Source organism: Poecilia formosa, unplaced genomic scaffold (assembly GCF_000485575.1).
Source record: "Poecilia formosa unplaced genomic scaffold, Poecilia_formosa-5.1.2 Scaffold413, whole genome shotgun sequence".
Classification (NCBI taxonomy): Eukaryota; Metazoa; Chordata; class Actinopteri; order Cyprinodontiformes; family Poeciliidae; genus Poecilia; species Poecilia formosa.
In genome coordinates this window covers 318,267-346,258 of record NW_006800352.1, presented here as the reverse complement: position 1 = coordinate 346,258, position 27,992 = coordinate 318,267, and the positions used below count along the sequence as shown (strand labels likewise).

The following is a 27,992-nucleotide window of genomic DNA, read 5'->3' as shown; positions in this document are numbered from 1 at the left end:
GACGAGCAATGTAAGACGTGTTCCGATTGGTTAGCGCTGACTAAAGCGGATGACTCCCTGAGATCTCAGAACTCTGTCCCGAACTGCAGGGCTTCGGTGACGGGACACAGAATGTGAATGGTAAGTAATCTTCACAAAATTACACCATTTAGCAGCTACTAAAGTGTCCACCCTGTTTCAAAGAAGAAGTCTTACACAACTTATGATGACAGTCACATATTTTGTCTGCCGTGATCCCCAGTAGCATATTGTGCTAGCTAATGTTAGCACTAGGTAAAGTTCATAAACTAGGCTTGTGTAATATTCGCCTGTCTTTATGTTGAATTCGTTAACCAGTGCACCTCTGTCGAGTGGCATTATGCGTGGAAAATACCAACTATATCTGGAGGAAATATGTGTTAAAAACTGTTGTGTAATCCTGTCTGTGTGTGTGTGTGTGTGTGTGTGTGTGTGTGTGTATTAACTAGCATGCTAAAATGGGAAAACAGCGTATCGTTGCACCAATGTTATTAGGTCCACGTTAATCTGCACCACACGTCAAGTGACTGTGCAGATTATTTATTTACCAAGCACATAATTAGTGTTGTCGATGAGGGGAGGCAATGTAACTCTTAAATATATAAGGAGAAATATATTTAGCCAAACACACCTGGCCCCTAAAAGCAGCACTTACTTCCCTTCCTGGCCTTCTCTGACTCAACACTTGCTGGTCTCTCCATCCTCACTATCTGATCATCTCTAGCAGCTGGAGGAATCAGTAAGACCTACAAGCCTGTCCTGCTTCAGCTGCACTCTGCTGGTCGTACTAAAATGGGGAATTAGGAGAACACCAATTTAATTTAATATCATAACACAGCAAAAGGCATATTACATTTAATTCGGAATAAAACTAAGTACAAGACACATACACACCAAATAATAAAAAATACAGAAATTATGTGAATATCCTCCTTTGGCCTGTGACCTACCAGCTTAGTTTTACATTTTACATCTGAAAGAATATATATATATTTAAGAGTTACATTGCCTCTAACTCCATATTGGAAAGATGTGTACATTGAAGATCCAAAATGTAAAAAATAAAAAAAGGTTTTGCAGGTTTGAAGAATGACATTTTGAAAGGACTTGACTGCAAATAATAGAATTTCTTTTTATATCAATTCTGAGCAATAAAAACTTAATTTAGATCACTTTTATTGAAAAGTATATAGCCAAGTTTAATAAATTCATCAAACGCTGATCTTGGTGGATCAAAGCCTACAGGAAATACATGGTTCTCACAAGAGCATATAAAAAGCCTGGGTTTTGAATGCTTTGTTGTAACTGACATTTTCTTTTGTTAAATTTTAAAGCTTACTGATTAAAACTAAAACGTCTCCATCTGCATGCGAGGGGCTGGCATATTTCTGTCATTCTTGAATTGCAGTCATTGGACGCACCAAATCAGACCTGAGTTTATAGCATCAAACTTTACTCCCAACACAGTTGGTGAACATTAGATGTCAAAAAATAAGATGTAATGATGACAGTAGGACTCGTCATAAACGATAAGCAGAAGTTGGTGCTTTGCTTCTTCACATTTAGACCCACATAAAATATATTTCGATGAGTTATCTTGAGTTATCATAACAGTTCAATGTCTTGATTTAGATTAAAGAGCTTTATTTCTGTTAATAAGAAAAAATAAACAAATAACTATTGTAATTATTTTTGTTTCACTGAAATTTATTATAAAACTTTTCATAGAAGAACTGCAGTGCTGATCACTGACCATTACTGGTCAATAAAAATATTGACCAGTTAGTACTAAAAAGGATTTTCTATTGCTTAAACTGCTGTTTTGTGCGGCCATCTTGGACTCTTTAACACTTGTGTGCTGCTGCTGGCCAGATGACAGGCAGAGGATTGGATACAAAGAGTTAGTGGAATATGTCAGAGTCTCAGAAATACACTCATAAAATGTGATGAGTTTAGCATTCAGGCCAAAGATAATCGATAAAAACATATTTTGATCACTTCCATTCACAAGTGAGATTTCACTTTTTGTTCCATGCTGTACAGAATTCTGAGTTAAACCAAGAATTTACAACAGCCCTGTGATGTCAAAGTCCATCTGTGATGTCACAGTACCTCTATGATGTCACAGACCCTCTGTGATGTCACAGACCCTCTGTGATGTCACAGACCCTCTATGATGTCACAGTCCCTCTATGATGTCACATTCCCTCTATGATGTCACAGTGCCTCTATGATGTCACAGTCCCTCTATGATGTCACTGTGCCTCTGTGATGTCACAGTGCCTATATGATGTCACAGTCCTTTTGTGATGTCACAGTGCGTCTGTGATGTCACAGTACCTCTATGATGTCGCAGTCCCTTTGTGATGTCACAGTCCATCTGTGATGTCAGTGCCTCTATGATGTCACAGTGCTTCTATGATGTCACAGTACCTATATGATGTCACAGTGCATCTATGATGTCACAGTGCCTCTATGATGTCAGAGTGCCTCTGTTAAGTCACTGTCTCATACTCTGATGTCACAGTGCAATGTTCCTTGTGTCTTTGCAATATGAAGTTTTTAAATGACCAGTCTTTTTGCTTCTTTTCTAAGTTCAACCATTGTGGTTTTACTTGTTTGGGTACAAAATGACACATTTTGACCTGGGATGTTTCACACCAACAACAGGTCAATCCATACCTTCCAGTGTTTTCCCTCCAAGTGGGGAGACAGTGTTCTGATGAGTTCAGGGTCTAAAGAGAGCATGAACTGCTTTAATTTGTTTGGTGATCTAATAAAAACTCCAGAATGTACTTTCTGGATTTTTACACTAAGTGTTTCAACTTTGTCTGATGATATATTCAAATCAGGAGATGTGATGAGATATTGGGTTCACTTAAAAGCAACAAAACACATTTTGATGTATTTTTAAGTAAATATTTTACATGCAGAATAGGATCAGGGCCGTTGGGAAAAAAAAAAATCTGACTTTGATCTCAGAATTCTGACTTTGGTGCAGATGGGAGCAACCAACTTTAATGACAGATGTGAAGGAGGAGAACTAACTTTCTGGAGAAACATTTTAGATTTAAGCATTTTATCTAAGTGAATTATGAGGAAAAAAAGTAATTTTTCCCCCTCCTAATTCTGTCTATCCCTTTTTGTATTCACATTTCTTTACTTAATTAAGTAGTATTGCAAAGGGGATAAAGCTTTTAGACAAAACTCCTGACAGGAAAAAGAAACACAATGCATTTTTGTGGCTTTAATCAAGTATGTGAGGAAGAAACCTATTTTAGGTATTGATCGTTGTTGAGCAGGAGGGTCCTCTGAGGCCAGCTTTCATCTGTGAGAAGTTGTTGACTCTTCCTTCTGCTCGAACTTATTGAACATTCAGGCTTTTCTAAAATTCCTCTAGTCGCTTACTTAAAGAAAAGCTTAACGACCCCTTGTTGACCCATTTGAAGTTGTGAATACCATGTTCTTTCTCCTTTTCTGTTAAAATATTCCAGCTCTTTAAGTTATGTCTCTTTTTTTTAATTAACCATTTAAAGCTAGAGACCTTGATTTAACAAGACAAGGTTTTTAATTACCAACTTAGAAATGAGGATAATAAACCTTCTGTTGTACACGTCGCTCCATAGAGTTGGAAATTATTTATCTTTGAACTGCTTGTAAAAAAACTGTGCTCTGCAACATTAAGACATGTCTAGAACTGCAACTATATTAGTTGTAACTCTTCTTCTCTCCAGTGTTTCTGTTAGCTTAGTTGTTGGCGCAGCTTTATGTTCCTGCCACTGGTAGCTTGACCACAGTATGAATTCAGCTTTACATTGGCTTATATAACATACATTAAGAGCAATGCAGCGCGTGTAATTTTCCTGGAGGTTAAAGCGATCATTGGTCTGTTAGTTACGTTTGACGAATGATTCCGGTCTGACTGGTCGTGCCTGTAGGGGCCAGCAGGGGGAGCTCTACGCGCGTGCTTCAGTTTTGCTGGAGCTGCAGCAGAAGAAACATCGTGTCTGGTTTTCCGACCATCTTCATTTTCAGGTATGAAACAGTGTGATAGGTTGCTCCGAAGCTCTCTGAAAATGTGAGGCGGTTTATTTTGCGTTCGCCGACTGACTGCTGAAGTATTTGGTGGAAGATATATTTCTGTTTTAGGATGTTTTAGATTAGCTTTTAGTAGCTGGCTTAGCCGCGTTTTCTACCGTGCAGCGGCAGCACGCAGGTTGTGTGAGGGTGTGTTCAGACTTTTAAGACATAAATTGCAAACAAATGTTAATGGGTTTATATTCGTTTGAAAAAATGAATTAGATACTCAAAAGGAGTAATCTTTTGTTTAACCAGTATGGTTTCTATTTATTTTATTTATTTATTTATTTATTTTTGCTGCTTTTCAGAAGTGTATATTCCAAAACTAGTGAAAGGGAATCTTATTTTTGGAATTTATTTCACAAGAACCAGCATTTGAAACAGCGTTTAATTCAAATAATTGTGCTTCTGTCAGTAACTCTAAACGCAATGCAGTTTTCTCCCGGTTCCAGTTGAGTCTAACCGTCCAGGTGGAGGAGATTGAGCTTTTCACAGGTTACCTTTCAGATATTGTGCTGTCACAGCACGGTGGCAGTTTTAACAAATATGAAGAAAACATTTTATTTACTTTTTTAAGTAAAATTAACATAATCCCAGCTTTAATTCGCTTCTTGTGGCTTTCTTCCTGCCACAGTTCTGTAAAGGCCAGATTTCTGGATGAGTAGTTGGACTCTCCTGCCTAGCCCACCATGGGCCCCTTGGCTGCTTCACTGATCAACTTCCCTTGCACAGCCCACTAATTTAGGTGGATGGCTTTATGTTTAAGTGTTTGCAGTTGTGTCATACTCCTTTTTCCATTGTCAGATGATAAATTTTACACCGCTTCATGAGATTTCCAAAATTGGAGACATTGTTCTAGAACCTCATCCTGCTTTAAATTGACCTACATATCGTGTTTCTGAGTCTTCATAGAGTTTCTCTCTCTTTTTTTCTAAATTGTTTTCTAAATTGAAAGACTGCAGTGTTAGGTATCTGGAGGACAAAATATGGCAAGCACACACAGCAACAACTACTGGTTAATCCATCTTTGGCGCAGATCTACTGACTTCATTAACTGGATACCTTCTTGTCTATATGATATTCCACAGCCATAGCTGGGGGGATTACATGAGGAGCAACTAATATCTTAAGTGGAGTGCTTACGAAAACAAGGGACAAAACGATGCACTTGTGTTTAAGAAACATTAGATCAGGTGATTATGGTGTCTGTACACCATGTCCTGCTGAAAATGAGAACTTGAACCCCACTAACATCAATGACCAGTGTCAGACATCCATTTGAAACGTACACTGTGACTGTTGACCTGATTAATTTTTGTCAAAACTATTAGAATGAGCCTTGATTATTTAAGCGATGTTTCTCTTTAAAAATGACCCATACAGTTAAATTTTCAATAATCTAACCTGAATATGACTGTGGATGTACAGCTGTAACATCTAGCATCCCTTTTTTCAACAGTGTACAGCAGATGTGCAAATGATAAATGACAAATCCCAAAATGTAATAAAAATAATTTAAAAGTAGCATCGAATAGGAAAACTATTTTGATATATATTTTTAAAAAAATGGAATGACAAAAATTAATTTCTTTCTCATAATCATTACAGCAATCAAACTCTTATAATTGCTCACCAGCTGCTTGCATGTTTCCATTGGTATTTGAAAATGTAGTCTTAGTGGATACAGGAAGCATAACAGAGAGAAACCAAGAATTATGGCTGTCTTATATTTGATTTTTCACTGGAACTTTTACCATGTCATGCACAGTTTTTGTACCTGGATGTGTGTTATGCACCGTTTTCTGGTATTAGTGTAGCGTGTGTTTTTTTTATGCAAATGGATCTGCAATGGGACTGCAAATGGAAATTAACTGTGGCAGGTTATAATAGTTGTATTAGTTAAATAGTTAAATAGTTTTCATTTGAGATTAGTTCTCCTACACATAACTCTTGTTCAGTAAACAAAATAGAAAATGATACAACTGTAAAAAAAGCTGACAAATGTCATTATTTAAATATTAAATCTTTTTTTTTTCTTTTTTTTTCCAAGAAAAGATTGCTAAATGATTTAGAACTCATATTGAGACTCTGATGTCAGTTTAGATTTTTTAGGTGGTGATTGATGAACATCAATTATTTCAGTTTTAACCTTCATCATAAATATTATTTTTGATGAGGGTGAAACGATACAACACAGTCAATAAGAGCCTGGATGCTAACTATTAGAACTACTAGCTAATCCAGCTAGCCAAAATTCTCTGAATGTTTAACACTTAAATCCTTAATGATGTCTTGCCTCCACTTTCTGTGTAAATAAATAATGTATTTCCCATTTAAATAACTACTCTGTGCAAAAATGATGATAATTTAAAGGCTAACAAAGTAGTATTTGCTTAAACTTTGAGCCTGTTCATCTTGGACTAGCTGTCAGCTTTAGCCGCTGAAACTAGCTTGTCTGGATTTATGCTGAAGGAAGACGCTGAAGGAGTTATCCACTGCAAGTAAAATTACTATTTTTTTTTAAATATCTTTTTAAACAGAACCTTGCTTCAAAAACCCAGAACTTTCCCTTTAATTATGATATGTGCTAATGGCGTAGTGAAACATCAGTGCGACTGGGGTTTGGCTTCAGTTTGTGATCTGGTTTACAGCAGAAGGAAATGAACAGACTTAAAAATGAAATGTCTGAAATATATCAGATGTAAAATATTGAAGGCAAGGAAATAATATTTGATTTGGACGTTCTTGTAATAGCATATTAGCAATGGCATAAACTTGTTCTTAACAGAAATACTTTGTTGATCCCACAGGAAATTAAATGTTTTAACTTATTTAATTAGTTATTGCATTGTTTTCTGGTATCAGGTCATATTACAAATGCTGAATTACTTTTATTTTCCCTCAGTAATAATTAAAGGAACCAGACATTTTCTCTGTTTTCTGTTAAAAATGATATACTTTCATTCTTTGATTTTATGTCTGAGGAATATATTCCCAGTCCTGCCTCTGTTCACCCCCAGCGTTAAGATGAATGTAGCATATGATTGTATATGATGCATACATTGGAGCACATGTCACTTTCCGCATGCCGTACAGTAAGGTGGTGCGGGTACAGTGGGTTCGGAGGAAGCCGTGTAGTTTGTGCCAAAAATTCAAACACGATTTACATTCCCAATGTAATGTATTAAAACGTTGACAGGGCAAAAGGGATTCACAAGATGCTGCATTAGAAACTCAATTTCTGTGATGAATTGCCTGAAGCCAGTGAATTACAAACTGCTCCCTACCACCTTCCCCAACCCACCCCCTACCGAGGCTCAGAAGTTTTTTTTTTTTGTGCGTGTCAAAATCTTCTTAAACCTCTCTCTTAATCTGATCTGCTGAATGTGAGAGGGTGAAAGGATTTCCAGACTAAAAAGCATTCATTTTTCGTCTTGTTGTGCACTGCCTTTTCCCAAGTGCTGGGTCAGTAATATTCAAAATTTGCTGCTTTGCTCTTCCATCTTCCCGGCACAACTCTGCTTGTCTCGGCCTTATAGATGTCCTTTCCCAACCTGGTCCGTCGGCCATTATGCGCGACTGATGGAAAAACTGCCACTATACTTAACTAAGTGTAAACATTATTAACCAAGTAGTCCAAGCTGAGGGTGACAAATATTTGTATTTATAATTTAGTGCTACCACTGGCTATGATACAAACTGTTTCTACACACAGCATGCCTTTAACTGTAGGTAATAAAATGCTTGTATCTCATTTGAAGTGCCTTGGACTTCCCATGTTTTGTCATAGAGTAGAACGGAGTGCATAGATGTGAAGTAAAACAAAAAGATTACATGATTATTATGATTTTTTTTTTTACAAATAAAAATCTGGACTTGTACTTGTGAACAACCTATCAATGGAATTACAACTGAAAGTCTTTTCAATGAATTCCCAACCAGCTGTGCACATCTGTCTTGCAGGTGTGCAGTATAAGCATTGGTATCGGATTGCTACCAAGCAAATACAGGGCAGGCATCATAATATCAATACCAATTCTTTAATACCTTTTTATTTTTTTTAAGTTTGATATTGTTGCTGCACAGATTCTCCTACCTCCTTTTCTCTTCTCTACTTCTCCTTGGAGAGGGTTAATACGTGATTATCAAACTTCTGACGATACTTCATACGGTATTTTTGTGGTTTTTCATTCAATTAGTTTATTAAAAGCTTGGATACATTTTGGACAACGTTTATAGGTGTCTACAAAAATACTTTGATATATCAATGTTTTGAACAGGAAAAAATAATATTATGTGCATAGTTTCTTAAATAAAGTTGGGAAAAATTGCAATTTGAGAGCAAATTGAAACAATGTTTTTAGAGATAACATTGAGAACCAGAATGAAACTTCAAAATCTGAAACAAATGTATTTATCTTACCACTCTAGTATCGATCTGATACTTTGTTTTGATATTGTTATTTTGGATTCATCCGCTAACTTCTAACCTCCCCAAATCCCTCTAATCAGGTCAAGCTAAAACCAGACTGTGAATATCAATCAAGTCTTGTCACAGATTTGATGTGTGAAATGGATGTTTTGGTACTTTAATGTCAACCATCTGTGTGATCAAGGCATCACCACCTGAAGAAGAAAAAATAGTGCAGTTTGGATTTCCTTCTGGATTGAAATCAAGCGTCAGAAATATTACAATTTGAACATATCGAATGAACAATGGGAGAGGAAGCACAAACATAACAAATAACTTGAGAAGTAAAACGCATTTCACACGAGTGACTGACTTATTGTTCGTTGGGTTCATATTTTTCTAAGAACGCTGGTGCCGGCCCCGCGCCATTGTGCTCCCCATCATTGTTCTTCCCATCATTGTTCTTGTTGATTTACAGGGCCGCTACAATGGTGTAATAGGAGTTTGGCTCGGCTGCTCCAGAAGAGGTTTGCAAGTCTTTTGTTTGCGAGCCTGATTGTGAGGAGTGAAGAAGCCTTGGAGCTGTCATCCCAATAAAGAAAGCTCCTCTGCACTGTGTTAAGACCAACACCCAGTCAAAAGAGGTGGTGGTGGTGGGAGAAACAGATTTAGTTCACTGCTGTTTGCTTTTCACACAGAAAGGCCATGCATTAATGGAAATCCAAATATTCCAGCATTACCAGAGGATGATAATGTAAATTCAAGTTAATATTGGTACAATGTGTGTGTGACAGTTTGCCATAATGCGCTCTTCCTGGATTAGTCGTTCATTAAACAGGTTTGCCATGCAAAGCCACTGTCAGATTTTTGTCAACCGGGACAGAATAGGGGAGAAAACAGTGCCAGCCGAGGCGCTCACAATTAAAATCTGCAGCCTGATTACGGTGACCGGTTTAATCTCGATCATGTGAGTTCCTCTGTAGATGTACGGAAATAATTCTCGACCATAATAGCGCGGCGAGTCGGAGGAAAACAAAAGCTTGTATGTGTTTGGTTTAGAAAGAGCTGTGAAGCATTGTCGGGAGAAATGTTGTTTCATTAGATTGTTTAGAATAACAGCGTCTATTTATACCTCCTTTTTTGTTAGCTTTTCCTCTTTTCTCTGTTCTTTTTGTGGAGTTCTATGAGATCTGAGAAAATGGATGAAGTGCTGTGTTATGAGCATAGAGATCTTACACGGATCAAAAGCTTTTTTCCTTATTGTTTTGGGATCTACAATAAGATGGTGCGCGCTCATCAGACCTTCAGCATTCTTTAGTGAAAATAGAAATGTTTGATTTTAGAACATGGACTTGCTTCAGCTGAGTTTGGATGCAGATTTTTGTATTTTTTTTTCATTTTAACTAGTTTAACATTTAAGCTGCTGACAGTTTCCTAGTATACTTCATGGGCTTGTGCTGCACCATCGTTTCTAAATTCTGAGTATTATGATAATGTGTAGAATTCAAGTAACCAGCACAGAGTTCATTCATTTTGCTTTGCGACATTTAAGTTTTAAGGATCAACTGACCATGTGGGATTGAGAGTTTAATAGAAAATGGTCAAATAATCAATCTATCTCAATTGGAAAGTAGGTCATCCAGCTAGAGTCAAGCACTTGGAATGCTGAGTTGAGTGAATTATTCTCAGTGTACATAGAGAAGCTGCAGTGCATAGAATGACTGTAACTAAGTTTATTATTGAGCCATTGCTGTAACATTTGAGTCATTATTATAGCAAAGATGCATATTTGTGGTATATTAAGTATTCGCTAAGGTCAGGGAACATTTCCCCCTGTGAATGGTTAAAATCTGCAGATATTTGATATTTGAGTCCCCTTCTAAAACGACTAATAACTGCCTATTTTAATAGTTCCACTACCAAATATACATTAATATGGATGAAGAGTGGAGACAGTCTTACCACTATCACATAAGCTAATATCTGCTGTCTTTGTTATTTCTAGTTTTAGGGTGCAGCCAATCAGCACCAGTCACAGATTGGCTGCTTTGCAAATGCTAGCCAACAGCATGTCAAGTAGCATTGCTGCTAGCTGTCTTAGCTCCAAAAGCTGCATTTTCTTTAGAATATACTAGAAAAACAATCTACAAAAATGTGGGTTTCTTTCATTTGGAGCCAGTAGAGGATTTCAGGAAGTTGGCCTAAGTTAAAACTAGGACTTTTTAAGTGCATTTTGGTTCGGGCATTTGAATAAAACTGATTTAATTGATCAAATTGTTAAGTACAAAACTGTTACTTAGTGTTTAGTTGAAAGACTGTCTCTGTAAGGATATTCTTAATTCTGGTTATAATTCCAAAAGTACATTCAAGTTTGTTCTTTTTATCTAAGTGAATGTCAACGATTTCCTAACTCCAAATAACAAACACGCTTTTTCATTTTGATGCATCTCCCCTCCCCTCCCATCCTTCTTCTTCTTCTTTTTTTTTTTGCTCTTCAGTGTTCTGCCCGTTCAAGGACTTTTTGGTGGGGGGTGTAAGTAAAGTTAGTGTCTCTTTCAGTCTGAAAGAAATAATGAGACACAATGTACCTTTTTGGTTAAAAATATATGGCAGATGGCAATAAAAGTTTGTTTGACTGCTTTTGTCATCCCCACCTTCAAGATACACAAGCATCATAAATACTCCATACATCGTCTCACACAATTCTGGCTTTGGGTGTGCGCTTGTTTGTCACTCTTCGGTATTGATAAAAAAAGATTGGTCCCCGGAGAATGTGTTGTTACTGTCATAAAGGGAAGGCCATGTCCACATTATTATTTTTCTCATTGCGGCCAGCAGTGTGCAGCTTTTCAGAACGCTTTAATCTGCTCTCCAGCCGGACACGTGGGATGCGGCCTTGCCCCCCGGTCACCCCTGGTAGACTCGAGGCGATAAATATCAGATGGGGCCCCTGCCGTCCGCTCAGGCTCGATACAATCAGCATTCAGAACAATTCCCAAGCACCATAAGAGTTTTTCAACTGGTGTCTGCAGTCCTAAAGTGGACTGAAGGGCCATTCTTACCCAATGAATTATAGGGCAAAAGAAATCTGTTGATTTCATATATGCATTGGAATATATTGACTAAACTTCTGCTAAACATTCAAGTTGGATTAAAAAAAATTTTTTTTTTTTTTTTTTTTTTCACATTAGTTTCATTTTCAAATTCTTGAAGAGAATTTTAAATATTCATAAAACACTTTGTCAGTCTTCTTTGCATTTTGAAGAATATCAGAAAGGATGGAATCTTAGATTTTTTACTGGTAAATTTTAGTGACAGGACTTGATTCAAATTTTTAATTGAGTTAATGGCAGGGTCTTTTAATTAATCTGTTAAATCACATTTTAGTCAAACTATATATTGACTCAATAAGCAACATGTTCAATTCAAAACCCTTTTGCTGCTAAATTATTAGATATATAAACTCATTAACAAATATATTTTAAATATGTTACTTAAATTATTCAACTATCTGATTGGTGCCAAGTGCTTTCCAGGGGTCCAGGAACTCCTGTTTCATGGAACTTTTTTAGAAATGTGGACGCTGACTTTAGTGTTGGGGACGTCTGTGGTACTGCTACATGGTTAGCATTGGGATGCTATTTTAGGCTAATAGGCTAACTCCTTTCATAACTTGCACACAACAATAGTCTTTTCCTATCAGAGTCCCACCAGGTAATTTTTTGAAACAAAAATTAACACCCAGTGGACAAGAGAAGCAGATTTGTCGTCCATCGTTGTTGTTTTGCGGATGTAGCTTGTGCGTCAGATTTACAGGTGTTACAGAAACATGAGAATACAAGGTTCTGGCCAGAACATTTTTACATTAAATTAAATAAATAAACTGCATGTCATTTAAAGTTTAACATATCAAAATCAACATGTTAAAGTCTTTGCCATTTTATACAAATCATAACTTTGAATGTCATTGTAAATAGTATTAAAAGATTTATTTAAATGTCAGGGTAAAGCCACCTTTATTCAAAGATAATGTGCATAGATGAAAATAACTTTCAAGCCTTGCACATGGAAAAGTGGTTGTGCAACATATGAAAGTATCACAAGTTGAGCTTCATAATTTCTCAAAATCCAACTTCTTGTGACTGTTAAAAAAAAGAATGTACTTTGTTGTAGAACACAACATTAATCTCTCTTTGTTCTAAATGTTTGTAAAAAATTTTATCATGGGTTTATTTTGGATGGTGAAGTAATTTATTTATTTATCTTTTTTTTCATTTCCATCCTTACAGGTTTCCTCTCTGTCAAGCAGCCTGACCCAAATCATTACCATTTCCAAGGCATAATCCAACCCAAAAATAACTTTTTAGCACACCACACTCAGACTTTGGACCAGTCTTCATATGGTAAGCAATTGTGTTGTGAAAGGTCCTACTAATGTAACAAAAGCAAGTATATGCACACACACACACTTAAAGCTAGCCTCCACTCTGTTGATCTTATCAGTTTTTTATCTTATATGTTTCTTATATGTGACAACTTGTCACATATAACTGGAAAAAGATGGACGGATCGTTATACCAAAAAGCAGAGTCTCTGTGCCTTTTTAAGGCAATGAAATCCAGGAAAAGGGCAAAACAAACAGCAGACTGCTTCTGAATAATTATTTTTCTTTCATACTGACTGACAGTTATTGTTACTCCTATTTTAGAACCACTTTGTCATTAATCAGCCAGGTCATGTGGTGAAAGCTGTCGCTGCTGAAATAGCTTTAATATGGACTACCCCTCTGGGACCAACTTGGTCATTAACTCTAATGCCATTTTCTGCTGGAGAGAAACCTTCCGCCCCTCCTCTTTTTATCCCCTTCATTGATTCCAAAATCAAGAGGCAAATGACTCCCAGGACATTTAAGCGCACTCGGTCCTCCTCCTCGCCAGCCAAAGAGGTTGCATTGAGTCTTTTGTCCAAACCTCTGACCTACTGTTCCTCTGCAGATAATCGCCAGCGGCCCCGCCGACGCGGGACTCGCTTCCACCTAGACTGACTTAAACAATTTGTGTCTTGTTAGGAGCGTGTCGGCGTGTCATTTACGGTAGTAAACGAGGAGGGGTGATGGGTGGTGAGAGGAGAAAGCTGAAAAGACTGTGATGAAGACAAGAGGAGGACAGGTCAAATGGCAAGCTGCATCTTTAACTTAGCGGCTATTGATTTTAGATCCCCCTCTCCTTTTCCCCCACGGGAGACACAGTTAGCTACTCTGCATGAGTGTGTGAGGGTAACAGTCAGTAACGCTTTGGGTGCATCAGGTGAACAACCTGCCCTATTCAAAACAATGCTGCAGGTTATTAATTCAGACAATGAAATTCTCCCAATAAATCAAATAATCAAATTGCAATTTGCAAATTGCAATCAAAATAATGCAATTTTGATTGCATTATTGTCAGAATAGGTTAAAGATTAGTTTTTTAGAAAAAGAACCGTGCTTTTTCCAGGAAAATGATGTAGTAAGAAAACACTGATCTAATCTTAACATTTTGTACCATGTTTTTTTTTCATATTGCTGTTAATAATGGACATCCATTAAACATTTTATTCAAAAATACTTTATTGATCCCAAAGGCAAATTAAATGTTCCAACTCGTATTAATTCAAATTCTTCAGAATCAATGTAGATAGTGATGACTTTTGGGGGGAAAGATCTCCTGTAGCAGCATGTATTACAACAAATTTGAAAAAGCCTCTGACTAAAGACACTGTCTAAGGTAGTCTCATGACGAGGATGCTCAAGGTTGTCTGTAATTTTCTTGATTTTTGTGTAAAAGTGTTTTGACTGTGTATTCTGATAAAAATGTGTCAAAATGACATTGTGCTGCTGTGGATCTATAAAATACATTATGTTTTATCATCTCATTTTCTTCTGTTTTTAATTCTTAAGGATCACCTTAACTCCTCTGAATGAATGATCAAGAATCTATACACAGTCTGTGAATGCTGCAACTCCAAGCCCTCATCTTTTAAAGGTGAGCGAGTCTTTGTCATTGCAGACAGAGTGTATGCATAGTGTGACATTAGGAAAAGCTGTAATCTAGTCATTTCTTTCAGACTTGGCACTTGTGTAAATATGCAAGTGATTCATTATGAAAAATGTATGTGCTGTTTCTGAGCTGTGACATTTAAACTACTGATGTTTTTTGTTAAAAAAAAAAATAAAAAAAAATCCATGACATCCAGATTTAGCCAGAGATCACACCATGCATTGTGTCACAGAAAACTCTACATGCATTACTTAAAGATGTTTTTATACAACTTGGAAAAGTAATGCAGATACCCAACAGTGAAAAGGAGTATTGGATAATTGCTTCACCCATGGCACAGATTTTATTTTGTTGCGTACGCAGTAGCATCAAGTGCAAAAAATGAAGAGCTACAGATGAGTTAGTAATCATCAAATAAACATATTAATTCACATACAGTGATGTTAGTTTGTTGATGTTCTTTTAGTAACAGAGTAGTTGCAGAAACAGAATAGATTTTGTGGAGAAACATGGCATAGAACCATAAACAAAGGGAAAAAATATGCTAAGCTAAGCTAAGCTAAGCTAACAAAGCTCTGATTTTCTTGCCAAAATATTTCCACCAACCTTGCTTTCAGTTTTTTTTCTGAACAAAATAAAAACTTAATTTCTTAATAAACCTTAGTGTGTATTTACAGTGCCTATATAAAGTATTCATCCCCTTCTTGCACTTTGAATTGCCTTGTTGCTGAAAATGTGCTATATAAATAAAATTACCTTGCCTTACCTTCTAACACGAACAAAATGCAACTTTTTTGACAATACAATTACCATAAAAACCCTTCAAGATCAAAGTGGAAACTGGTTTCTACAAAATAATGAAAATTACATAAAATGATTTATCATAACTTAAATTACTGCATTATATAGGCTTTGTGTGGATAGGTCTCAGTAAGACTTGCACATCTGGATGCTGCAATTTTACCCTAATTCTTTGCAGAACTGTTCTGTCAGGTTGTCGAGGATCGGCCTTTTTCAGGTCCAGCATCAAAATTCTCACTCAGTTCAGACTCAGAACAATCTAGTCTGAATTGCTGCAAGTGTGTCACTAGCATATGGAAACATAGAATGAAGGTTTTGTGCTTTGAGAAATGTTTGGAAAGAGAACGTGTTCTTAGAATTTCCCGTCGTTGCGGTTCTGGTTGTGCACCGGTCAGAGAGGTTTGTATAAACCTTAACGTATCTCTGCGATCTTCATTTCATGAACCGGGACCTTTGTGGTCGTTTACTTCATTATTAAATTAGATGTGTTTGAAACAGTGCGAAAGTGGTTCATTGAAATGACATATTGAATCAGAGATGAAAAACATTTTAAAATGCGTACCTTTCATTTACCACCAATTCACTATTATACGTTGAAGAGGTCAAAGAGAAATGCCTGCACAAGTGTAAACAATGTATTGAGTGTAGTAAATAAAGCATTAAATACCTCCCTGCAAAATAATAAGAAAAAAAGAAAGGTTTGTTGAACTAAGCAATAAAGCATTGAAAATGATGCATTTAATGGAAAATATATTACCATTTGAAATGGACTCAGCTGTTGTCTGTTAATTAGATGTCCTTGAGAGATAGAGGTTGCCTTCAAAAGCAACAATAGCTCTTTTCAACATGTTTCTATGGCTTTGCTACTTAGGCCGCCCCTTCCAGACTGTTCAAGGCAACCACAAGCCCATCTCCGGACCGCTCCTTTTATTGTCTCCATCATTTTATATCATTTAGAGTCACTCTCATTCTTATCTAGATATTTCAATTACATGGCTTCTTTGCCACAATGTAATTTATTGAATCACTGGTTTGCGGAGTATTATTGGTCTGCTATGTTTCTGGGAAGGTTTCGCTGAGCACAGAAACTCCTGTTTTTTTGTTGTTTTTTTTTCCATGGAAGGAAATGAAGCTGATATTTTTCTATGGTTCAATAACTCAATTTTTTTTTAAATCACAAACATTGTTTGTGATAAAAAAAAAAACAACAACAATACAATTCTGCACATACACCATGCCTATCTTTTTAACTAAACTTCCAAATGTATAATATGGACTGTTGGGAAAATATGTTAAAAATATTAAAGTTGTTAATGTGCAAAATTTACAGATGTAAAGAGTAACATGCAACATGTAAGAGTCCTTACGACTGACAGGTGCTATCCATCACCATACTTATATTGTATTGTACTGTATAACCTCAGTAAAAGTTACAAAGTTCAATGACAAGTTTGGTTTGCGTCCCTGTCTGTTTGTGCAGCCGACCGCTCAGCAAATTAACTATGATTATTTTTAAAGTGAAATTAACTAAATAAAAGCAATATTAGGCTAACATTAGGAGTGCACAGGTTGTTATGTAAAGTGTGAGGATCAGTAATGTACTGTAACATAGTCTGGTGTTGTGTAACGGCATACTGTCACTATACCCAGCATGCAGGGTATAGTGTAGCATAATTTGTAATTCGTTTACATCAACCGGTGTTATTATGGCTGTTAATTTTGACCTTATAGAGGAATAACAAACTGAAAAAATGTGTGTGTGCCATATTACTTGAACTATTTGAAAGTAACATCAGCTGATGAACACTAAATTTACAGTAAACAAGTTAAGTTTGATATCTTATATTTTCCCACCAGTGACAATAGCAGCAATATAGAAAACACTCTTCCATGTGTAATATTATTTAGTGTGTATTTTTTAAATGTTATTTTAAATATTTATGTATATTTTTTTAATCATGCTAGCTTGGTGCTCTTGGGGGACCCCTGGTGGTGTGGGGGCCCTAAGCAGCTGCTTAACCCTGATAGCAGCGTATAGTAAACTCTTGCATAGTATAATCTACCTTAGTAGAGCAGAGTATATTATAGTATTTTATTCTATGGTCTATTATACCATAGAATAACATATCCTGCATAGTTGCAATACTCAGCCTTGTATATTATAGTCTGTAGTGCATTGTACAATAGTTCAGTTTACAGTACCACACTATACCAGAGAATTACAGTAAATTACACTGTAGTTAAGTTTTTCTCGAATTAAAACTGTCCTAAGAAAATAAGTACAGTCCTAATAAGGGATGTTTAAAAAAAAAAATCACATTAACGTAGTAAGCAGGAAAAACGAGCTGACAGTAAGCAGGTTACCTATTTGAGCTTGTGTAAATCTCTTTATTCCCTGGCCGTACATTTTGCCGGGATGTTTTGCCGTTTGCATCAAGAACTAACTTTCCACCGGCGGAGTAGTGAGAGGAGAGACTTGATGCAGCAGTCTGGTGTGGATAAGAGGTTTCCCTTCCCAGAATCAGTAGTGCACAGAGCAGGTTAACAGTGTTGCGCCCAGGGAGATGAAAAAGCATAAATTAAAGTGCTCCCTCAAGGAGAGGAGGAGGGGAAGGGGGTGCGAGGGGGTGCTGCTGGGTTACCGAGGCATTATCAGTGCGGGGTGAGGAGCACACAGAGCTCAGTTTCATCCTCATGTTCTTTGTTAACACAAAGGGGGTCACCTCCATGTGAAAAGGGAAATATAATAACGCCAAGACCCTCGCACAATGGCAGACCGCTGACAAATTCTCACCTAATTCTGCCTTTACGGTCGCCGTGCCCAAACTTTGGCTCCTTTTCAGGAGGGGCGTCCAGGCTACGGCGATATAGTTAAAAGAAAAAAAAGAAGAAAGAATACAATATGTTCACTGATGAAAAATAAAGGACAAAAAAATAAAATAACACAAGCACACACATGCTCACTTGAGAAATGTTTTAATTATATACAAAAGAATGCAGCTAATAAAGGAGGGAATTAAGGCAAACGCTCTGAGCGATTGTGGGAAATTGGCCAAAAGGAAATGAGTTGCCTCACAACCTCTCTTTCTCTCTCTCTCTTTCTTCTCTGTCTCTCTCTCTCTCTGCCATTAAAAAGCCTGCAACTTCAAGCAGTTTTTTAATCAGCTAAAAAACATATGTGGCTTTGCAGCTAAGACAGCTTGCCCAGGCGCTGATAAATGCCTATCACTAATTTGCATATGGTAGAAGCTACACTTTAATCAGAACCTCTAATCCCTGACGGTATTAATGTTTTTTTTTTCTTCTCTCTCTCCCTCCTCATATAGTATCATGTTTGCTAATTCCAAAGTGATCAGCTCCTTGTATGCGTCTCTTTTTTTGTGCAGGCATAATGGCCGAGTTGAGAACTTCTGTTATCCTACTTTGGCACATAATTAGGACTACAAAGGGGGACAAATCGCGCTGAATGGGAACTCACAAAGAAGCGCTCCTTTCTTCAACCCCCGTCTCCTTCTTCCGCCGAGCTCTCGTTAACGGTCGTGTCACTTCACGCACGGCCGCCGAAAACGGAGGAGGGTGGGGGGGAATTTTTGCAGCTAAATCTTGACTACATGGCAGCGCTTAAGAGTTCAGGCCCAGACACAGACAGAGAGAGAGAGAGAGAGAGAGAGAGAGAGAGAGAGAGAGAGAGAGAGAAAAAAAAAAATCAAAATTTACCATGTAATTAAAATGTCTGTCACCCGTCGGCGGGTTTAGAGGTTGGAGTTTCTCCTAAAAGTGGCACTCCACGCTGAGAAGTATTCCCTCTTAATTACTTTGCTAAGCACCTTGCAGGGTACATATGTTTGACCTTATTTTCAGCTCTCATAAATATCTCATCTGCCGCAGCTACACAAATCTATTTTCTTTACTTAAGAAAAAGGCACAAAAAGTTATAGATTTCTTTTATTTTTGCTTCTTCTTTTGTTATTTTAAACATTTGCAAATAACAGAAAAAAACGCCCTTAATAAAAACAATGACCTCATTAACGCGGCGCACCTGGGAAGTAATTGTGAGGAAGTAATCGGCCCTTTAACCTAATAACTGGTTGTGTCCCCTCCCTTTGCGAAGTGTTTGTAAAAACCGATAAGTCTTCGACATCACTGTGGAGGAACTTCTGGCCCAGAAATAGTTTATGTCAGCCTGGTCGGAGGGCGTTGGGTGCGTCAACAGCAGCAGGCATCTCACTCGGATTTAAGGATAAACTTTGACCGGGCCACTCCAAAACCTCCGTTTTGTTTGTTTTAAGCCACGAAGAGTAGAATCAGATCAATGTCCTTCTCCCAAAAAAACACAAACAAAAAAACCCACTACTTGAGTTTAAGGTCATGAACTGATGGCCAAACAGCAGGAGAGCTGAATTCATGGATCTATCAATAATGACGACTTGACCTGAAGCAGCAAAGCTGCCCCAGATGACAACCTTACCACCTCCATGTTTGACCAAAGGATGGTGATGACGATCTCTCTAGGAAGTTCATCTTTGATCTTGTAAGTTCATAGAATATTTTCCCAAAATTTATGGGGGTCATCAAGTTTTTAGTGTGAAACCGATCTTTTGGTTGCCATTGATAAGCAGTGGTTTTTGCCTTTTCAACTCTCTGTAAATGCAATTTTTTAACCAGTTTCTTTCACTGCCACAGACACAAAAGGAAAAGAAGAACAAAATCTAAATTTATCAAGGATTTTTGGTCTAGTTTCTAGTGCAAATATCTTGGTACTCTTGAAATAAGACAAACCAACTTATAAGTAACTTCTCAGCAAGATACAGAAGCTTGTTTAAAATCAATAAATCAATGTAAAAGTACTTAGGCAGATTATTTCACTTATAGAAAATGTTCTTCTTATAAGTGTTTTTCCAGCCAATGGAGGTAGTACTTTCTCTTCAATATTAAGGAATTATTGACCTAAAACTATGTAAGCTTATAACTATGTCTAGTTGAGACGTTTGTTAGTTTTAAAGTGTGTTAGGATATTTTCTCTAGAAATTAGACCAAAAATACGTGGGAAAATTTTGTTGTTTTGGTTCATTGATTAACTTTGACCACAACTGAGGCAAGTGAGGTTTGCAGTGCTTTAGATTACGTTCTGCAGTCTGAACTAGACCTCCTGGATGAGTCATCAATGAGCTTATGGAGTAGTTTTGGTTGGCAGGGCCCTCCTGCAAAACAGCAGAGCTGTTCTATGTCTTTATTTATTTATTTATTTATTTTCATTTTTGTGTCACAGCTCTCTCTCTACACTGAAAAAAGAAAACAGGTGTTCTAACTTAAATATATTATGGTAATGGGTCACAAGAAATCAGATTAAGTTCCTCCAAATAAATGTATTAAGTTTGTCATGTTAGACAAACATAAATAACTTAATTTGAATCCATGTGACAAATTAATACTGTATCTACTAATTTGGAAGGTCATTTTCTTTTTTCAGTGTATGCTGCACTTGAGTCCCACAGCCTTTGAAATTGCTTTTCAACCCATTCCAGATTGATATTTGTATATAAAAGGTAACAATTTGGTTTCTAATCTGTTCCTGAATTTTTGTAGAATGCGGCATAATGTGTGGCTTTTTCTGATCCTTTGGCCTACTTCATGTTGTCAAATAGGTTCTATTCAAGTGATTTCTTGATTCCATTAATCAGTGACTAAATCACTGCAAAAATAATGATTTTATTATTTTCAGTTTAGAGAAAAAAAATTTTTCCACACTAAAACAAATCAGTTTGGACAGCTATTACCTCTTATAAATTAAATTTTCATTTGAAAACTATATTTTCTATTTACACAGTGTATATTTTGTCTGACATTAAAATCTCTTTGCTTTTAAATGTGACAAAAAGCAAACACAGAAGAAATCACTTTGTCATGGCACTGTAGTTCTTTTTTCTTTTTTTCTTTTTTTCTTTTTAAGGACTGCGGCCTTAAGTTTGGGTCATGACGCTGAAAGAGGGGAATTAAAAATGAAAGGAAAAAGAAATGGAACGTCAACTAGGTACACGCGACAGCTGATTTATACAATTCATTTGGGCCATTACTTTTCATTAAAGATCAAATGAAATGGGTACTTACTTACTAAGAGGCCTTTGGGGAGCTGAATTGCAGAGAAGAAAGAAGATTAAACTTTACATTCAGCCCCAAATTTAATTCAGAAGTAATCAATCGCATAATGGGCCAGCAACTGTAGCCGGGGTGATTGAAATGAAATTACCATATTTTTAATCTTAATTTTCCACACTGTTTATCTGACACTGTCAATATAAAATACAAACAGATAATGAAATAGCATTATATTGACACTACAATCATCTCTTGAGCAGCCCTCTGTGATTAAACCGCTGGAATGTTTGATTACATTTTGTTGGCTGACATTACAAATGACACGGATGCTTCGCCGAGACTTGCTGCCGGCTGGAAAATGAGCCTATCCATCAAGGACTCCTGGCAGCTTCTCCCCTTCCAGTCGATGGCTACTGCCAACGGTCTGGGCACCCTTCTGTCAAGCCGTTTAGCACCCGAGGAGAGGGGAGGGAGGCCGCTGTGGTCGGGCTGATCGGGGGGAGAAGAGAGAGGTTGAAAAAGATGGAAGGAAAGGGGAGGTGGAGGGGGGTCGAGACGAGTGATTCACGGCCCCTTTGCTCCGCTAATGATACAAAAGCAAAGGAGCCACACAGAAGGAGAGAGAAAAATGTCTCAGGCAACATATCGCCCATGCAGGTGTCTCCTGGCGTACCATAAAGGGACCATAAAGTCCTCACAATGCAAGGCCCACAGTCTGCAAATCAACAGCCAAACTGCCGCCCTGGATTAGGTCGGCTCCGCAGTCATCAAGGCCTGTCCGCTCCCGTACGCGGTGCTGTGAATACCCTAATTACATTTTAAGAGGCTTCATCAATTATTGGAAATTTTCGAGGAAGTTCAATGACGCTCGGAATACTTTTTTGCTTGTTTTCTTGGTACCTACTTGAACACTTAGCAGATGATTTTGGGGGAATGTTTAACTCCATGAATATTTATGGAGCTTTATGACCGTTGGACTTTACAACATGCAACCCGCAAACATACACAGCACATGTACTGCTGTGATGGGAACTAGCTGGTGCTTCAGACAATAATGTAAAGTGTTCTGCTAAAGTAGTCACACCCTGTAAACGTCATAAAATGCTGCTACCTTACAAATGCATCTCTAAAGGGGAAATATTATGTAAAATAGACTTTTTTGAGCTTTTTGTCATGTTATATTTCCTCATAAAAAACATACCTGCAGTGTTGCCTTAATTCTTTAATGCATGTTTGAGAAATCCTTTAATCTCCTTGGAAACCATTCAGCTGGGCAAAACACCTGGGTTGACTTATCTCCGCCTTCGAGATGCAGTTCCTAGTCTGGACTGCAGTTTCCAAACTTCTGAGCATCTGCATTACACAGCGCGACTCCCCCACTCAGCCAGACGCAATTAGCAAACACCTGGTGGAACTGCACATCTGCTGAGCTCCCATGTAAACAGAGTGCAATGCTGGTAAAACACAAAACGGTTAATAGAGGAGCCATGTTGTGATGACTTCTTGAAGGCAGAGTTTCATAAAGAGCAACTTCTTAAAGAGACAGATGTCCAATTTCAATGTGTTAAATTACAAAGTCAAATTTCTTTTAAGTCATATTTGATGTATACCGCATTTTTATAACAACTGAAAGTAACATAGTCACTTGACTGCTATAAAATGGCACTATGTGCCTGGAAAACACATAATACTGCCCCTTTGCTGTACTGTATTTGAGTTTTTGTGTAATAGATGAACAGAAAGAAGCAGATGATTGCAATGTGGATGGAAAGATGTTTTCAAAGGTCTGAAAGTTTGATTTCAGGCAATACTTTTTAGAATCACCCTTTGCTTCTATTAAAGCAGAAAATCTTTTTAAATATCATTTTGGCCAGGTTTGCACATGTGCTCACTGAAATTTCTGTCTATTCTTCATCTCTTAATTTGAGCTTATCTTAAGCTCAAATTGTATGAAGAGTATCTGTGAACATCAATTTCCTGTTTTTTTTTTTTTTTTTCATTCCCTTTTCTTTAACCCTCAGTTTTCAAGTTGGTGTCTCATACTTTTTTAGCACATTTGAGTCTGAATCTGCTTTGATTCAAAGCATTCTGTTGTAGATTCCGTTGTAGGTCTGATGTTATATCAGACATATGAAATTAAAGAAAAACTCAAAGCCATATTTCTTTCCATCTCAGGTCAGTGAAACCAAAAGAAACACTAGTTTTTTTTTTGTTTTTTTTACCCGCTCGTTCCTTGAAGCTAATCTCTCACATAAACAGAGAGGGTCTCTGCTGTGTGCATCCATCACATGTTTCTTGTGTTGAACTGTGGGAACTCGGCTAATCTAGCCAACCACCTGTAGAGGTGGCACAGCATTCTCAGTGGAGATGAAGTGCCAACCCCAGGAAGTGTTCTTATCCTCCGCTTGAGTTTGTGTTAATGTTGTGGAAGCCTTTGAAATGTTTACAGAGGGATTTATTCACACCGATAGATATCCCACATCAACACCGAAAGGACATTTTCCCCCTTTTTTAATGACAAGCCAACACTGTCACATAAACACAAAGTTGCGTGATATAAATTCGAGGCAAAGCATCTATCGCGACTGAAGGACGGCGACACTGGTTGACGTCCTCTTTTCAACACATCGAACCTTGAGCATGAATGAGGCTCATACCAGAATACAACTACCACTGTCACCAATATTATTGCTGATGAATATAAATGTCAGTACTGTGAAGTGTAAGGCATGGTATTTGTAAGTTATCAGATTTATTCAACCACTATTGCAGATTCCATTTAATATTGTCAGAAGGGGGGGAGGTTTCCTTTCATGTAGAAACATTGATTTATGGAGATGTATCAAAATGTTTCTTTTTTTGGAAATTTATGGTAAACACTTGCCTCACAGATACACTACAACACAACTAAACTTAACACAAAAGAAAAGGCTAATTACATCTATCGCAGCAGTGTTGTTTATCAAGAGTCCTACAGAATAATGCGCTGCGGCGGCACATTAGAAGCGACGGATTGTAGTATTTGTGTCATCAGTGGTATCAGCGGTCCTGAAGGTCAGACTGATAAGGCTGAGGATTTCTACCTTCGGATTGCATTGTGCGCCGACCTTCAGACCCCCCCTGTAGTCGATCAAACCGGTATAACAGCTGCTCCACCACAGGACAGCCAGGTTCAGAGAGATGGGGAATAAGGAAGGATCAGTGCTTAGGCTGGAACCTGGTGAGGCGAAGCCAGACAACATGGGGAATTATTTAGGTCGGACAGCCACAAAAAGAAGACTGGCTGCCCCTGTAACTTTGTGCAATATCGTTCTGATGCCATGTCCAAACATCTCACTGGCCTCTTATGTGCTTTTCATTTAAGTTTCTATTTGTTAAAGTTTGGTTAACAACCTTTATTAGACACAAAACAAATATACATTAGGTTCTTCAAAAATTGTGTCGTACAATTGTCAGCAAATGACATTGGTGTGACTCCTGGTGTCCAAGGTGCACCAAGGCTTTAAAAAGCTATACATTCAAAAGTTCAAAACATTCAATCATAGTGTTCCTATGATTCAAAGTTGTTTTAGGCTATATTTACATGTGACCGCTAACTGGAAACTGCCCTTATTTTCAGAATATTGATTGTGAAATTCCTTGTTTAGATCAATCAACCAATCAATTTTATTTATTAAGCACCCTTCATACTAAAAGCAGCTCAAAGTGCTGTACAGATCAATAGAAACAAACAGTCAGAAACAAACAATTACAAACCCTAATCCAACATGGATAAACAGACAACTGCATGGAAAATGCGCAGACTAAGCAGAAATGATGGCAGAAATGGCACCGCCGAGGCATCTGGAATCCACCTGGTTGTAAACAGTAACCCTTCTAAATCTCCCATGAACAAAGTGTTTGTGCAACATACATCTTATCTTATCAGAAATGGTATTAAACTGAACATGTTAACGTAACACAATGCTAGTGCTAATACTAGTGGCAGAAGTTTCATTTTTCTGGTGTATGGAGGGTAGCATAGCTCTCTGCTGCACCTCTCTAACTTTTTGCTAAGAATAAAGTTAGCTAGCCAGTCAGCTAGCTAAAAACGGCTTCAAACACTTTTACCTTGCTTACAACATAGACATCTCTGTTTATTCGAAATGCAATTTTAAATAAATTTAAGTAAATACTTTGAAATTAAAGGGTTTATATTAGAAATGATTTTTTTTAAAACTGTAAACACATATATTTTTATATTCCATTTTCATATCCCACCTGAGATCCAGACCGTAGAACTCCTAATTGGAGTTTGCTGGTGCAACAAATGACTAAATATATTTGATGTAATGAACAACCCTTAGTTGGTCACAGTAGGTTGTCTCATATACTGAGCCTTGTTTTTCTGGATGTTTCCTCCTGTTTAGTCTGAGTTGTTCCTTTCTGCTGTCGCCCCATGCTTACTCAGGTGGAATTGCTGCAAAAACCAGACTTTGAATGAATTGTATGGATTTATGTAAAGTGCACTGAGATCAAATTTATTTTGTTGCTGTATAAATAAGGTAAACTTAATTAAATGAATTGTTAGAGCATGTAATGCCATAATGTGAAATCATGGAATTTTCACGGTTATCCTCTTAAAATCTCATCCATATCCATACAAACATGATGTAACAAGAGCATAAATACAAATGATTTATAGGTGTGTATATCCGGCTAAATGAAGAAAAAATTTCAAATGCAGGGAAATCAGTTGGTTGATCAACAGTCATTGAATCCATTTTCTGAAAATGATATGTTCTTTTGAGTGTTGACTACCCAATCGATGAATACATAATCACAATACAATACTTTGACCTTTTAGAATTCTGCACCTAAAACTTGATCAAAGTATTAAAAAGTAAAACTACTTCTAGAACTAAGGCTAAACAATATTTAGCTAATAACAACTAATAAAAACTGTCAAATACACTTTAACAACTAATTTAAACTTAGACAAACAAAGAGTCACAACTAAATAAAACTAAGCTGTAATGAAAAACCTAGAACTATCATGACCCTGGAGCAGAGCAAACTTTAGTCATACCTATAGCTACAACAAGTGTCTCATGTTATTCAATTATTATACTGTAGTTGCTAGACTAGGTAGGGTGTTCTTTTTTCTCCTATAGTACTCACATTTGTTTAAATAGTTTTAATTTTTGACACTAATTAAAACACTTTCTCTTTTATGCCATCAGTTTGTGAACATTCCATTTTGACAGAAACGGCTATTAAAATGAGATGTCCTGTTTTTTTTTTTTTTTTTTTTCTCATTAAAGTATGATAGTGTATTAGTGTACATGCACCAAATACTGAAATATCCCTGGTTAATTTGTAATTAGCAGGTCTGTTAAAGCTACGTCAGTGATTCCTGTGAGATAATGTGTGACGAAATAAATACAAACTGCCACAATTTTCTCTCTGCAAATTCAATCTGCCATGGAACACAAAAATAAATGGATTCATCAATAGCTTTGTGAAGATCGATTTGAAACTATTTATAGGATGAATAGGAGATAAACCCCCCGGAATTTAAATCCGATTTGCAAATTGAGGTCTCGTTCCTCCGTTGTTTCTAATAAGTGTTCGCACGGTTCACCGTGCTTCCTACTTCCTGTGATTTCAGGCAGAGATGAGGCTGATAACTAGTACCTTGCAACAATAGCGTCACATCTGTTCGCCATTCTTAATGATCTTTCTTTCACATTTGAAGAAGCCGCTCCTCATCACAGAAACGCGTTGCGTGTCATGATCGTTTAGGAAAGACTAATAGGGATGGGAGAATGAGAAATACAAGTGGAGAAGAACTCTGTCAGAGGAGTTTGATTTATTGCACAAGTTCAGATGTTGCTGCAATTAGATTAGGTTCACTAAAGTGATGCATGTCTCACTTCATGTTTTTCACAAGGAGCCTCAAAGTTATTTTTTTAAATTTCCATTTTAGGATTAGGGTCCTCCAGGAATCTCTCAGTCAAGCAGGCAGCTTCACACAGACCATAAACACACTTTATTTTCTTCTGTGAGGTTAAATCATTTGTAATATGCTGGTCTAGACTTTAGATGGAGCTTAAAAAGGCAGTAGCCCAGGACCCCGAGTTTTGAGGAGGGTAGGGGAATTTCATATATCTGCATGTTTTGCAAACATTGTAGTTCAACTAAAACTCAGGCCCAAATTAGGTGACATGTTTTAATATCTTCATATAAGCAATATTGAACTATTGGAAAATTATGAAATTAAAGTCAAATTCTTTGGGAACAACATGCAGTCAAAGCACACTGCCCTGCACGTTTTAGGCATTCCCCTGCTTCAGCACACATGATTTCAGTCAATGGCTGATTAAGAGGGTTTTGCTGAATTGCAATTGTCTCAGTGGAATGTATCAAAGCAGGGGAACATCTAAAACATGCAGGTCACTGTGCTTTGAGGACCAGGGTTGGAAAACAATGGCCTAGAGCAGAGCTTCCCAAACTGTGGGGCGCGCCCCCTTGTGGGGCGTCGTGTCATTGCAGGGGGGGCGCGGGAAGCT

At 37.3% G+C, this 27,992-nt stretch overlaps 1 long non-coding RNA gene across 1 annotated transcript; it reads left to right on the top strand.

The window, feature by feature from the left end:
• Positions 1-3,967: 3,967 nt before the first annotated feature.
• Positions 3,968-16,794, top strand: LOC103155126 (uncharacterized). The gene is made up of 4 exons (XR_478008.2): positions 3,968-4,053; positions 12,799-12,912; positions 14,445-14,529; positions 16,217-16,794. It is a non-coding gene; the product is annotated as an uncharacterized LOC103155126 (long non-coding RNA).
• The last annotated feature ends 11,198 nt before the right edge of the window (positions 16,795-27,992 follow it).